Source organism: Rutidosis leptorrhynchoides, chromosome 10, assembly GCF_046630445.1.
Source record: "Rutidosis leptorrhynchoides isolate AG116_Rl617_1_P2 chromosome 10, CSIRO_AGI_Rlap_v1, whole genome shotgun sequence".
Classification (NCBI taxonomy): Eukaryota; Viridiplantae; Streptophyta; class Magnoliopsida; order Asterales; family Asteraceae; genus Rutidosis; species Rutidosis leptorrhynchoides.
In genome coordinates, this window is record NC_092342.1 from 231450414 (window position 1) to 231463984 (window position 13571).

Genomic DNA, 13571 nt, shown 5'->3' on the forward strand with positions numbered 1-13571 from the left:
CTAATTCTTTGAGGTAGTTTATTTACTACTCATTATTATTATTATTATTATTATTATTATTATTATTATTATTATTATTATTATTATTATTATTATTATTATTATTATTATTATTATTATTATTATTATTATTATTATTAACGTTATTTTATCAAATAAATATTAGATACATAAAAATATATATTTGATACATAATATAATTATATTAGTATTACATAAGATTATAGAATGAAAATAATGACATTAATTATATAAATATTACCTATAACAAATTACTAATTTCTGATATAATATTAACTACTTGTATACATATATTAATATAACTATATGTATAAATATTAATTATTTTACAAAATAAATATATGTAACACATAATTGAAGATATAATATATATCTTAGATAGAATTGAGTATGATTATTATATAATTAAAATACTTAAATAAATAGCACATAATTAATAAATGGAATTATGTGATTATATATTTTAATATATATTACTGATATAGGTTCGTGAATCAGAGGCCAACCCTGCATTGTTCAGTATCATCGTATGCATATTTTTACTACAAAATATCGTATTGTGAGTTCATTTGATTCCCTTTTACTCTTTATATTTTTGGGACTGAGAATACATGCGCTGTTTTTACAACTGCTTTATTAAATGCTTTTGAAATATATTTTGAATTAAGAATACATGAAATGCTTTTATAAATGTTTGACGAGATAGACACAAGCAAAACATTCCTCGAATGAATTATTATGCAGACAGAAGTTCTGCGGATTATTATTGAATTATGTGGACATGATAATTGCCACCATTGAATTATGTGGATATGATAATTGCCACCATTGAATTATGTGGACATGATAATTATCACCATTGAATTATGTGGACATGATAATTGCCACCATTGAATTATGTGGAAATGATAATTGTCACCATTGAATTATGTGGACATGATAATTGCCACCATTGAATTATGTGGACATGATGTGAATGTTATGTATCGAGAGAATGATTTTTATACACAGGTTATGTGTATTATATTTTGTACACGAGATATGTGTACGGTTACTAAGATTTATAAAAAAAGGATTTCGTACACGAGAAAGGTGTACTGTATTTAAAAGATATCGCATGTACATTACAAGTGGGTATAGGATTCGGGCCCATTTGTACCATGCAGCATTTAAATCTTGTGGTCTATCAAAATGATGGATTTTATTGTTTACGATAAACCTATGAACTCATCAACCTTTTGGTTGACACTTGAAAGCATGTTTATTCTCAGGTATGAAAGAAATCTTCCGCTGTGCATTTGCTCATTTTAGAGATATTACTTGGAGTCATTCATGACATATTTCAAAAGACGTTGCATTCGAGTCGTTGAGTTCATCAAGAATATTACTAAGTCATTTATAGTTTGAATATATTATGAAATGGTATGCATGCCGTCAACTTTCGATGTGATGAAAGTTTGTCTTTTAAAAACGAATGCAATGTATGTAAAATGTATCATTTAGAGGTCAAATACCTCGCAATGAAATCAACTATTGTGAATCGTTTATAATCGGTATGAACGGGGCATTTCAGTTGGTATCAGAGCAGTGTTCTTAGCGAACCAGGTCTTGCATTAGTGTGTCTAATGGATAGTTATTAAGATGCATTACTGAGGCTGGACTTCGACCGTGTCTGCATGTCAAAAGTTTTGCTTATCATTTCGTGTCGAAAATTACTTGCTTATCATCCTTAATGTTTAGACACGTCTTACTGCCTCTATTGCATAGATAGTGTATAGGCAAAATTCATATCTTAGCATATCTGCTAATTCATATCTTAGCGTATCTGTTACTGTTCCCTTTGCCTGACAGCTTTCAAAATTTTCTTCGTAATCTGCGAAATCTTTATGCTATATATACGTATTCTACGTAGTTAGAATATCATCTAATATTCAAAAATCATTTCACATTGAAAAATCCTTTATTTGAAAGTACGAAATGGAACTCGTCACTAGTTAAGTTCCTCAGATTCCGACAGCTATTCCGATATGGAAACACACTTGAGCTTCGAAAGCAGTATAATCGGAATGGATCAACAAATCAGTCATCACCAATTCTGGATGGATTGGGGATGGGTTCGTAGTCGACTTAATCAATGGAGACGCGAAGAAGGCGATCCCTTCCACCAACCTATTTCACCTCTTGGTGAAGAACCTGAAGTACTTACTGGCGAACCTATCCGAAACACCATATTCACTCTCATTGCCAGGATATCTCACAACGATTATATGATGTCCCAAATTCTGAACCTTATTCATCCGCTTGTTTCAACCACCAATCATCCCGGAGTAATAGCAGAAGTCAACGAGCTTCGTGCCCGAGTTGTAGTCTTGGAAAATATGGTGCAAAACGTACCAGCTTCAGCAACATCACCAGCATCAACAGTACCACCAACAACCCAAGTTTCAACATCACATGCCTCAACATCACAACCTAGACCTCGAACCTAATCATCGTTCTACCTATCGTTCTACATCATTTATCTTCGTTCTACCTGACGATTATGTAATTTCTAATAGCTTGGAAATTATGTACTCTAGTTCTAAACGTAAATCAGATGAGTTTAATATCATATTAACTCATTAAATCCACGATTACATCTGAAGAATATATATATATAAGTATATTTTCATTAAGATTGTAATTAAAAATTCTTTTGTACAAACTGTTAATGGTGAAAATATTTTAACGGGTAGGTAATACCCGAGGAATATGAAATGTCCCGTTCATATTGATTATAAACTTTCCATATTAATTGATTTCGTCGCGAGGTTTTGACCTCTATATGAGACATTTTTCAAAGATTGCATTCATTTTTTAAAACAAGCATAACCTTTATTTTATCGATAAAGGTTTAAAAAGCATTACGTAGATTATCAAATAATGATAATCTAAAATGTACTGTTTACACACGACCATTTCATAATGGTTTACAATAAGAATATATTACATCAAAAATAAGTTTCTTGAATGCAGTTTTTACACAATATCATACAAGCATAGTGTCATAACCCGTCCTTAACCCTAAGAACGAGTTAGATAACGTATGATTTCATTGCGAGGTATTGACCTCTATATGAGACATTTTTAAAAGAAAACTGCATATATTTTACATTACAAACCACAAATCTTATTTTTGATACAAGCTTTAGACGATAGAAAGATGATTATCGTTTAGCGATAATCTTCGACTTACAAACTTTACAAATAATGATAACAACACGATTTCTAGTATATTTTACAACACAAATCCTCGGGTATGCAGTTTTATTTTTGACACAAATATGCGTACGCAAGATCCTGCTCAAATTCAACATAATGCAGCGGAAACTTCTAATTATCACCTGAGAATAAACATGTTTAAAACGTCAACATAAAGTTGGTGAGATATAGGTTTAGTGCCGGCAGCAATATATATATAGACCACAAGATTTCATATATAAACAGTTTAATAAAAATATTCTAAGTGGTTGAGCACTTGGTAACCATACTTAACATTTAATCACGTCGCATATTCCCTTTATTATGAAATCTTACTACACCGTACCAAGTGTAGTCACGAAATGAAGTACTGTGCAACCGTTGAATACTGGTCGTCCAGTCCGGTTGGGGTTGTCAGGCCCGATAGATCTATCAACAGGATTCGCGTTTACAATACCGCTGTAAATATTAGTTACCAAGCTACAGGGAAGTATGCCAGTGGTACAACTCAACGTAGAATATATTTTTCAGTTACTTGTGTCCATAACGTAAAACATAAAATACATGTATTCTCATCCCGAAATATTTAGAGTTTAAAAGTGGGACTATATACTCACTTTCGTCTTGAAGATATATATATAATTTGACTTGGTCTCGGTTGATATCACGAACCTATCCATATATAATATATCAATACCTTTTCTTTTTAAACAAACGTCACATATATATACTTGTTATACTTTTAATACTTTGAATAATTCCTTAGTCCGTAGTTAGCAGTTCGTTGTTAGTAATTCAATTTTAATGGTTCATTTTTAGATGTTTAATATACCCGCAATGAAATAAATAAAACCCCCAACGAAATAAATAAAACCCCATCGTATATGTATTGGTCGAGATTAATCTTGACCCATGGTACCGGTGTTGTCAAATGACGTGTTGCGTACATAAAGTACCGGTGTTGTCAAATGACGTGTTGCGTACAATCATGGGATCTTATGATTAATCTTCTCGTGTTGTTTACGGGTGATCCTGAACCATATAAAATTGAATTATAAGTACATATATATAAAATATCATGTTAACTTAAAAAGATGTGATTTATTTAATTTTTTCCCAATTATTTTCGTGGCTAAACTAGTCTTGGATATCCGATTTTGTTTCGGTCATAGTTTCTTCGTTACAACTCCGTTTTCGTTGATTCAACTTGCCATCTCCTTGGATCGAGTCCCTATTTAAGACTATGAACTGTAAATACCTTAGTTTGTATTCAAAATCACACGGCATAGGTCAAACTTTAGTGAAACTTATGAAGTTAATCATTTTCCATCATGTAAACAACCTCAAATGATTATTTTTCTAAAAATACTTATACTTTGAGTTAAATCATGAAATTTTTACGTGTTATCATATTCATAGTAAAAATCATTTTTCCAGAAAATAAACCTCCAATTCAAAGTTTAAGATGGTTTTTAATTATCCAACCCAAAACAGCCCCCGGTTGCACTCCGACGTCGTAAATTCAGTTTTTAAGGTGTTCTTTGAAAAACCAAGTTATACCTTGTTAAGTTAGCATATAATTAAGATATGTTACAGGTCTTGAAGTATTTTAAAAGTTAAGTTAGAAGGATCTATTTAGTTTGCGAACAAGTTTGAAATCATTCAAACTATGTTCTAGTTTATAAACTCTTATATATATAGCTTTAAATATATGAATTGAAAAAGAGTTGAAGTAGAGTTTTTACCTCAAGTTTAAAATGTAAAGTTGCTGGAAAGAAGTAGTAAAATAAAAGTTGAGAGAGTTCTTGCAAGTGTGTGTGAAAATTGGAAGTAAAATTTGGAAAATGAATGTGTAAAAATGAGTTAGAAATGGTGCTTATTTATAGGCTTGAAAATTTGGTTTTTAGTGAAAATATCTAAGATAAGTTAAAATTTATTATGTCATGAATGACATATTATTCCAATAATTGAAGATTTCTATTGGTATATACCAATAGTAAATACTTCTAGAAGCTGTGTATAGTACCCTAGATATACGTATAGGATTATTGAGGAAACGGAACGAGAATTCAAATATAACTATCTTTTGTAAATATACTTATATTGTTTTATGTATAAAAGCCCTTTAAAAATGATTAAATACATTACTTATACGATATATGTATAAACATTATAAATCATCAGTATTTATGTCAAATAACGTTACGTATGGTTATTGTTTTGAAAACTTAAGTTAGTAGTTTCAAAATATACTTATGACTTTTTGTTATTAATACAAAATGAGATATTAAAACATCCTTAGATCATGTTAAATATGTATGTATAATTATCATATATTGTATAGTTCGTGATATCATCGGTCAAACTAAACGGTCAAACGTTGTGTAAAACTCTTTTCAAAAACATAAATCTTAACAATTTGGATTGCTTATCATGTTGGTAAGGTTTAATTTATATAAATATTAATCTTATAAGTATAGAACGATCGAAAAAGTGCGGGTCATTACAGTACCTACCCGTTAAATAAATTTCGTCCCGAAATTTTAAAATTGTACCTATTTTGCGTCATCGGAAAACAAGTGTGGATGTTTTTGTTTCATTTGATCCTCTCGTTCCCAAGTAAACTCGGGACCCCTTCGAGCATTCCAACGAACCTTAACGATCGGTATGTTGCTCTGCTTGAGCCGTTTAACTTCACGATCCATGATTTCGATTGGTTCTTCGATGAATTGTAGTTTCTCGTCGACATGGATTTCTTCAAGAGGAATGGTGAGGTCTTCCTTTGCAAGACACTTCTTAAGGTTTGAGACGTGAAAGGTATTATGTACTCCGGCGAGTTGTTGCGGTAACTCGAGTCGATAAGCTACCGGTCCAATGCGTTCGATGATCTTGAACGGGCCTACATACCTTGGGTTTAGTTTACCCCTTTTTCCAAAACGTATTACACCTTTCCAAGGTGACACCTTTAGCATAACCATGTCCCCAATCTGAAACTCTAATGGTTTCCTTCGGACATCGGCGTAGCTCTTTTGGCGACTTCGGGCTGTTTTCAATCTCTCCTTGATTTGTACTATCTTCTCAGTCGTTTCGTGTATGATCTCGGGACCAGTTAATTGTCGATCTCCTACTTCATTCCAACAGATAGGAGATCTACACTTCCTTCCATACAATGCTTCGAATGGTGCAGCTTTAATGCTTGCATGATAACTATTATTATACGAAAATTCTGCTAACGGTAGATACTTATCCCATCCTTTTCCAAAATCGATCACACATGCCCTGAGCATGTCTTCAAGAGTCTGAATCGTTCTTTCACTCTGCCCGTCGGTTTGCGGATGATATGCGGTACTCATATCTAAACGAGTTCCTAGTGCCTCCTGCAGTGATTGCCAGAACTTTGAGGTAAATCTACTATCACGATCGGATATAATGGAAATAGGTATTCCATGCCTTGAAACAACTTCCTTTATATACAATCGTAATAGTTTCTCCATTCTATCCGTTTCCTTTATAGGCAAGAAGTGTGCAGACTTGGTGAGACGATCAACAATCACCCAAATGGTGTCGTATTCCCAGGCAGTCTTTGGTAACTTCGTGATGAAATCCATGGTAATACCATCCCATTTCCATTCTGGGATTTCTGGTTGTTGAAGTAACCCTGACGGCTTCTGGTGTTCAGCTTTAACTTTGGAACAAGTTAAACATTCCCCAACATATGTTGCAACGTCTGTCTTTAAATTAGGCCACCAATAATGTGTCTTAAGATCTTGGTACATCTTTCCAACTCCAGGATGTATCGAGTATCTTGTCTTATGTGCCTCATTTAATATCAACTTCCTTAATCCACCCAACTTCGGTACCCAAATACGATTTGCAAAATATCGAATTCCATCTTCCCGCATAACGAGTTGCTTCTCATACTTCTTCATTATTTCATTTCCTATATTTTCTTTAGTAAGTGCTTCTCGTTGAACTTCTTTGATTTGTGAGTTGAGATTCATGCGAATTTTTATGTTCATCGCTCGTACTCGAATTGGTTCTCGTTCCTTTCTGCTTAAAGCATCGGCCACCACGTTCGCCTTCCCGGGATGATAACGAATTTCACAATCATAGTCGTTTATTAACTCGACCCACCTACGTTGTCTCATGTTCAGCTGTTTCTGATCAAAAATATGTTGAAGGCTTTTATGATCAGTAAACACAGTGCATTTAACCCCATACAAGTAGTGTCTCCATATCTTCAATGCAAACACGACTGCTCCCAGTTCTAGATCATGCGTCGTATAATTCCGCTCGTGAATCTTTAATTGTCGGGATGCGTATGCAATAACTTTCTTCCGTTGCATAAGAACGCAACCAAAACCTTGTCGCGAAGCGTCACAATATATTTCAAAATCATCGTTCCCTTCTGGTAACGATAAAATAGGCGCCGTAGTCAACTTCTTTTTCAGTAATTGAAATGCACTCTCCTGCTCAGAAGTCCATTCATATTTCTTCCCTTTTTGCGTTAACGCTGTCAACGGCTTAGCTATTCGGGAAAAATCTTGAATAAACCTTCTATAATAACCGGCTAAACCCAAAAATTGGCGTATCTGCATTGGTGTCTTAGGAGTCTCCCATTTTTCAATGGCTTCAATTTTTGCTGGATCAACCTGAATTCCTTTGCTACTAACAACGTGGCCAAGAAATTGCACTTCTTTCAACCAGAAAGCACATTTAGAAAATTTAGCATATAGCTGTTCTTTTCTCAACAACTCTAATATCAACCTTAAATGCTGCTCATGCTCTTGCTCACTCTTGGAATAGATAAGAATATCATCAATGAAAACGATAACAAACTTATCTAAATATGGACTACAAACTCGATTCATGAGGTCCATGAATACAGCTGGCGCATTCGTCAATCCAAACGGCATGACCAAAAATTCGTAATGACTGTAGCGTGTCCGAAAAGCAGTTTTCGGTATATCTTCTTCTTTGACACGTAATTGATGATAGCCCGATCTTAGGTCAATTTTCGAGTACACACATGATCCTTGGAGTTGATCAAATAAGTCGTCAATTCTCGGTAGTGGATACCGATTCTTGATAGTTAACTTATTTAATTCACGATAATCTATACACATTCGGAAAGATCCGTCTTTCTTCTTGACGAACAAAATTGGAGCTCCCCACGGTGAAGTACTTGGTCGTATGAATCCACGGTCTAGTAATTCTTTTAACTGACTTTAAAGTTCTTTTAATTCGGACGGTGCAAGTCTATATGGCGCACGAGCCACTGGTGCAGCTCCTGGTACTAAATCTATTTGAAATTCTACAGATCTAAATGGAGGTAATCCTGGCAACTCTTCCGGAAAAACTTCAGGATAATCTCTTGCCACAGGCACGTCATTGATGCACTTCTCTTTTTCTTTCTTTTCGACTTTATTAACATGTGCTAGAATAGCATAACATCCCTTTTCTAAACACTTCTTGGCTTTTAAATAGCTAATGAGTTTTAACTTTGAGTTACCCTTCTCTCCATAAATCATCACCGGCATTTTATCCTTACAAGGAATGCGAATTGCCTTCTTGGCACACACAACTTCAGCTCCTACTTTGGACATCCAGTCCATGCCGACTATTACATCAAAACTTCCTAATTCTACGGGTATTAAGTCAATTTTAAATGTTTCTCCGGCTAAATTTATTTTACAATCACGGCAAATTTTATCGGCTTTAATTAGTTTACCATTAGCTAACTCAATCATGTACTTAGCATCTAGAGGTAATGATGAACAATTCAATTTAGCGTAAAAGCCTCTACTCACGTAACTTCTATCGGCACCAGTATCAAATATAATAGATGCGGATAAGTTATTAATGGTAAACGTACCCGTAACAAGCTCCGGGTCTTCACACGCCTCTCTAGCATTAATAACAAATGCTCTTCCACGTGCAGATCCATTATTCTTCTCTGGATTCGGACACTGGCTCTTATAGTGACCTTGTTTTCCACACCTATAACAAGTAATGGTAGCCAAAGCAGTTCTATTTGCATTGGTGGCAGGAGTCTTGGTACCATTTGTATTTGTAACGAGAGCCCTACAATCTTCAGCAAGATGACCCTTTCGATTACATTTGTTGCATACCAAATTACAGTAGCCAGAGTGATGTTTGTGGCATCGGTTGCATAAAGGACTTTGTCCTTTGTAACCAAAACCTAAACCACTACCCGCACCTTTCGGGGTTTCTTGTTTCTTAAAAGTTTGTTGTTGATTACCTCGATCATAGCTTCCATTCCACTTTCTCTTGTTACCTGATACCTTCACATCAGTATTGAATGCTTTCTTATCCAAAATGACCTGATCCATTAGCTTGTTTGCCATGGTTATAGCTTCATGAATTGTCTTAGGTTTCGATGCTGTAACATTTGCCTTGACCTTTTTGGGCAAACCATCTTTGTACATTTCAATCTTCCGTTCTTCGGTTGGAACCAATTCAGGACATAGCAAAACTAATTCCATGAATCGCTGATTGTAGTTGGTGATTTCAGTACCAATAACCTTCAGACTTCGTAACTCATCTTCCAACTTCCTAACCTCGTTCCTTGGACAATATTCATTGATTAACATTGTTTTGAATTCTTCCCACGGAGTATCATAAGCTACATCTCCTCCTACAGCCTTCACATAATTTTTCCACCACGTGAGTGCACTATCTTGTAAAGTGCACGATGCATACTTGGTCATGTCCTTTTCAACACAACCACTGATTTTAAACACAGTCTCCATCTTTTCTATCCACCGGGTTAAACCGATCGGTCCTTCTGTTCCACTGAATGATGAGGGCTTGCAAGCTTGAAAAGTTTTGTAAGTGCACCCCACACGAGGATTTGGGTTAACTGCAGCACCTCTTGCAGCCTCGACCCATAACATTCTGTCGTTCACTCGCTGATTGATGAGTTCCTGGACTTCTTGTTCCGTCATTCGGTTCAATCGCGCCATATTCTTCTATAAGAATGAAAAGAAAATAATTATTCACATGGAATATTATAGATGTAGTGTATATTTACAGTACATTATAGCTTATTAATAATATGAACCAGGTATTATTATAAAAGCCTTTTCTTCTTATTAGCGTTTTATAATTATATCTAGGGTAGTACCTACCCGTTAATGTCCATACTTAATAGCTTAGTACATAATCAATTACTACCATCTAAATAATACTTAACCATGGAAAATTATTGCATTTCACACTTCACTATTTTACATATGCTTATCTTATATCGAACATTAAGCAAACCACACTAATAATATTATACAAAACATTATATGATCCCATGGTTTAATACGGCAGCGCATCGTTTGGTCTATTTTCTAGGACGTTTAGGTTCAAGGAATGGCCTAACGCTTATCCTAGCTGTCTGCCTATATTTTGGCTGTGGGGCTGAAGAACTGGATGCCGGGACAGCACGAATAGGAATAGCGGGAATAGGGGTGGTAGTGTCTAGTGGAGTTGGTGCCACATCATGTAGCGACCCCAACAAATCGTCAAATGACGGCGTCATCTACGTATGGTCCCATTACATAGTCGTAAGTCTTTACAACAAAGTTTGACCGAAAAGTATGTCGCATTCATTTCATAAATAAGGGTGTTTCAAAGTTTACAAAAGTAGTTTCCATAACAAGTACATAACAATGTTTAAAGTTTGTATGAAACACGTGCGACACGATTAAAAGTAGTCAAAAAGACGCTCCACGTATGCAAGTATACTCGACATCCAATGCAAGTATCAAATAGTATGAGCGGAAGCATGTATCACCTAAGTTCAAGGACCTGAGAAAAACATAGAGAATCTGTCAACGAGAACGTTGGTGAAATCATAGGTTTAAATAAGTAAATGAGTAATAGTAAGTTGAACCACAAGATTTGCAACATCGATAAAGCCATAGTACATTCTAAAAGTTAATATTCACGAGCACCCAATTATCAAAGCTTAACGTTCCGTCCGTTGAATACCCCATCAATTAGTGCTAGAACAACACTGTTCCCGAAAATATATTTCATTCGTAAACGGTAGCGAACCGTTTGAATGAGGGTTTGTCAAACCCATATGGCCAAATAACATAAGTTCTCGCTTACACCATCTGATGTAACTAATGATAATCGGATTGAGGATTTTCGTTCTAAACTCGTATGTAGAATGTTTGTTTTCCCGTTCTTGTGTTCACTTAGTTCAAAAGTATCGTTTATGTTTTCTCATCCCAAAAGTAAGTTTAAAAGAGTAAAAGTGGGACTATGATCTCACCTTGTATGCACGAACCAAAAAGTACTTCGACAAGTAACGTGTGCAAAGAACAATGCTAGTCTTGACCTAAACAAATAGGTTGTATCAATAACGATAGTCACGAAGGGTCAAAGATGTTCAATTAGTCCTATGGCTCAATACGACTCGATTATTATAGCATGTGAATCAAATCATCAAGTTTTATGCAAGACACAAGTATAAAAGCATGTTAGAAAGATTGCATAATTAATTGATTAAGTTTGACAAAAAGTCAAACTTGGTCGGTCAAAGTCAACGAAAAAGTCAACACGTTCGGGTCGTGTCCCGAACTATTTTTCTGAGGTTTTTAATCATGTATGAGCATGTTAGGACAAGTTACATGTGAATCGGAGGTGCGTAGCATAGCAAACATTATTCAAAAATTGACCAAGTTGGACAGAATCTGGCCAGGCCATTTGGCGCGCCGCGCGGGGTATGGTGCGCGCCGCGCGACCTGTAGTTCAGCTATTTTTCTGTTTTGCAAAACTATGCACGAGCCAAAATCAATTTTAACACAAAACTTGACCCGCAAACACTTATAACGCCTATCATACATCGTTGGAAAGGTATTTTGACGAGGAATGCAACTAAACACATATCATCAATCAAACTTGCACTTAAAACAACCAAAAACCGCAATTAATGTTCCATAATCAATGCATACAAGTCAAAATTGCAATTTGATGATTTGGCAACCAAATTACATGAACGATATGCCGTTTCGAAGGTAATTAAACATACAACACAACCTAACACTTACAATTAACATTATCAAGCATTTAATGCATCAAGATTCAATTTACTTCTATCAAACCCTAACCCAAAATTACAAATTCAACAATCATGATTATGAAACTAATCCATGTCAACCTACATACCAATTTGAAGCTAGTGATGTTAAGAACACAATTTAAACATGAACTTTCATCATCAAACAACATATGATCATCCAAAATTCAAGAACAACACACCAAAATTCAAGTTCATGCTAGTTACACTAAAACAACGAGATCGAGCATATAAATCATATATTCATGTTAGACTTGAGCCATAGACACTAATTAACACTTTTATAAGTTAAAAACATCAAGAACACAAAATCTAGTGATTTTAGAAAGTTACCCAAATGAGATGAAGTTGGTATGGAATCGAAGAGGAGATCACGAGGAGTTCAAATATGTAATTTGTTTGGCAAGATGACCGCTAGCTCGATTTTGGATGATGAATCTTTGTATGGAAGTTGAGAGAAAAGTTGAAGTAGTAAGAGTGAAAGAGATGAGATTGAATGGATGAGAATGAGGGTTGACTCTTTGACCTAGTCAAAAGTTTCAACCCTTGGCAAGTTTGGTCCCTCAACTTTAAACCGGGTGCGGGAATTACCTAAACGAGATAATTCAACGCATATTAACGGGATGTGTTATAAACATATAACGGAACTTAAATAGTTAAACGGAAAAGTAAACGGAAAAGGCGGGATGTTACATTACCTACACCTTAAAAGAAATTTCGTCCCGAAATTTAAGTAGGCGTAGTAGTCGTTGTTTCTTCCTCGAGATCTTGCGTTTCCGAATTCACGAATAGATGAGGATACTTCCTTTGCATTTGATCTTGTCTTTCCCAAGTAAACTCGGGTCCTCTTTTGGCATTCCAACGAACCTTGACAATCGGGATTCGGCTTTGTTTCAATGTCTTGACGGAGGTGTCCACAATTTCAACCGGTTTCTCCACAAAATGTAGTTTGTCATCAATAGTAAGTTCTTCGAGAGGGATGACGATATCGGGTTCGGCAAGACACTTTTTCAAGTTAGATACATGGAAGGTAGGATGAACGGAGTTCAATTGAGGCGGAAGATCTAAACGATAAGCAACGGTTCCAATACGCTCCAAGATTTCGAAAGGACCAATATACCGCGGATTTAGCTTCCCGCGTTTCCCAAAACGGATTACACCCTTCCAAGGTGCGACTTTTAACATTACTCTGTCACCGACTTGAAATTCA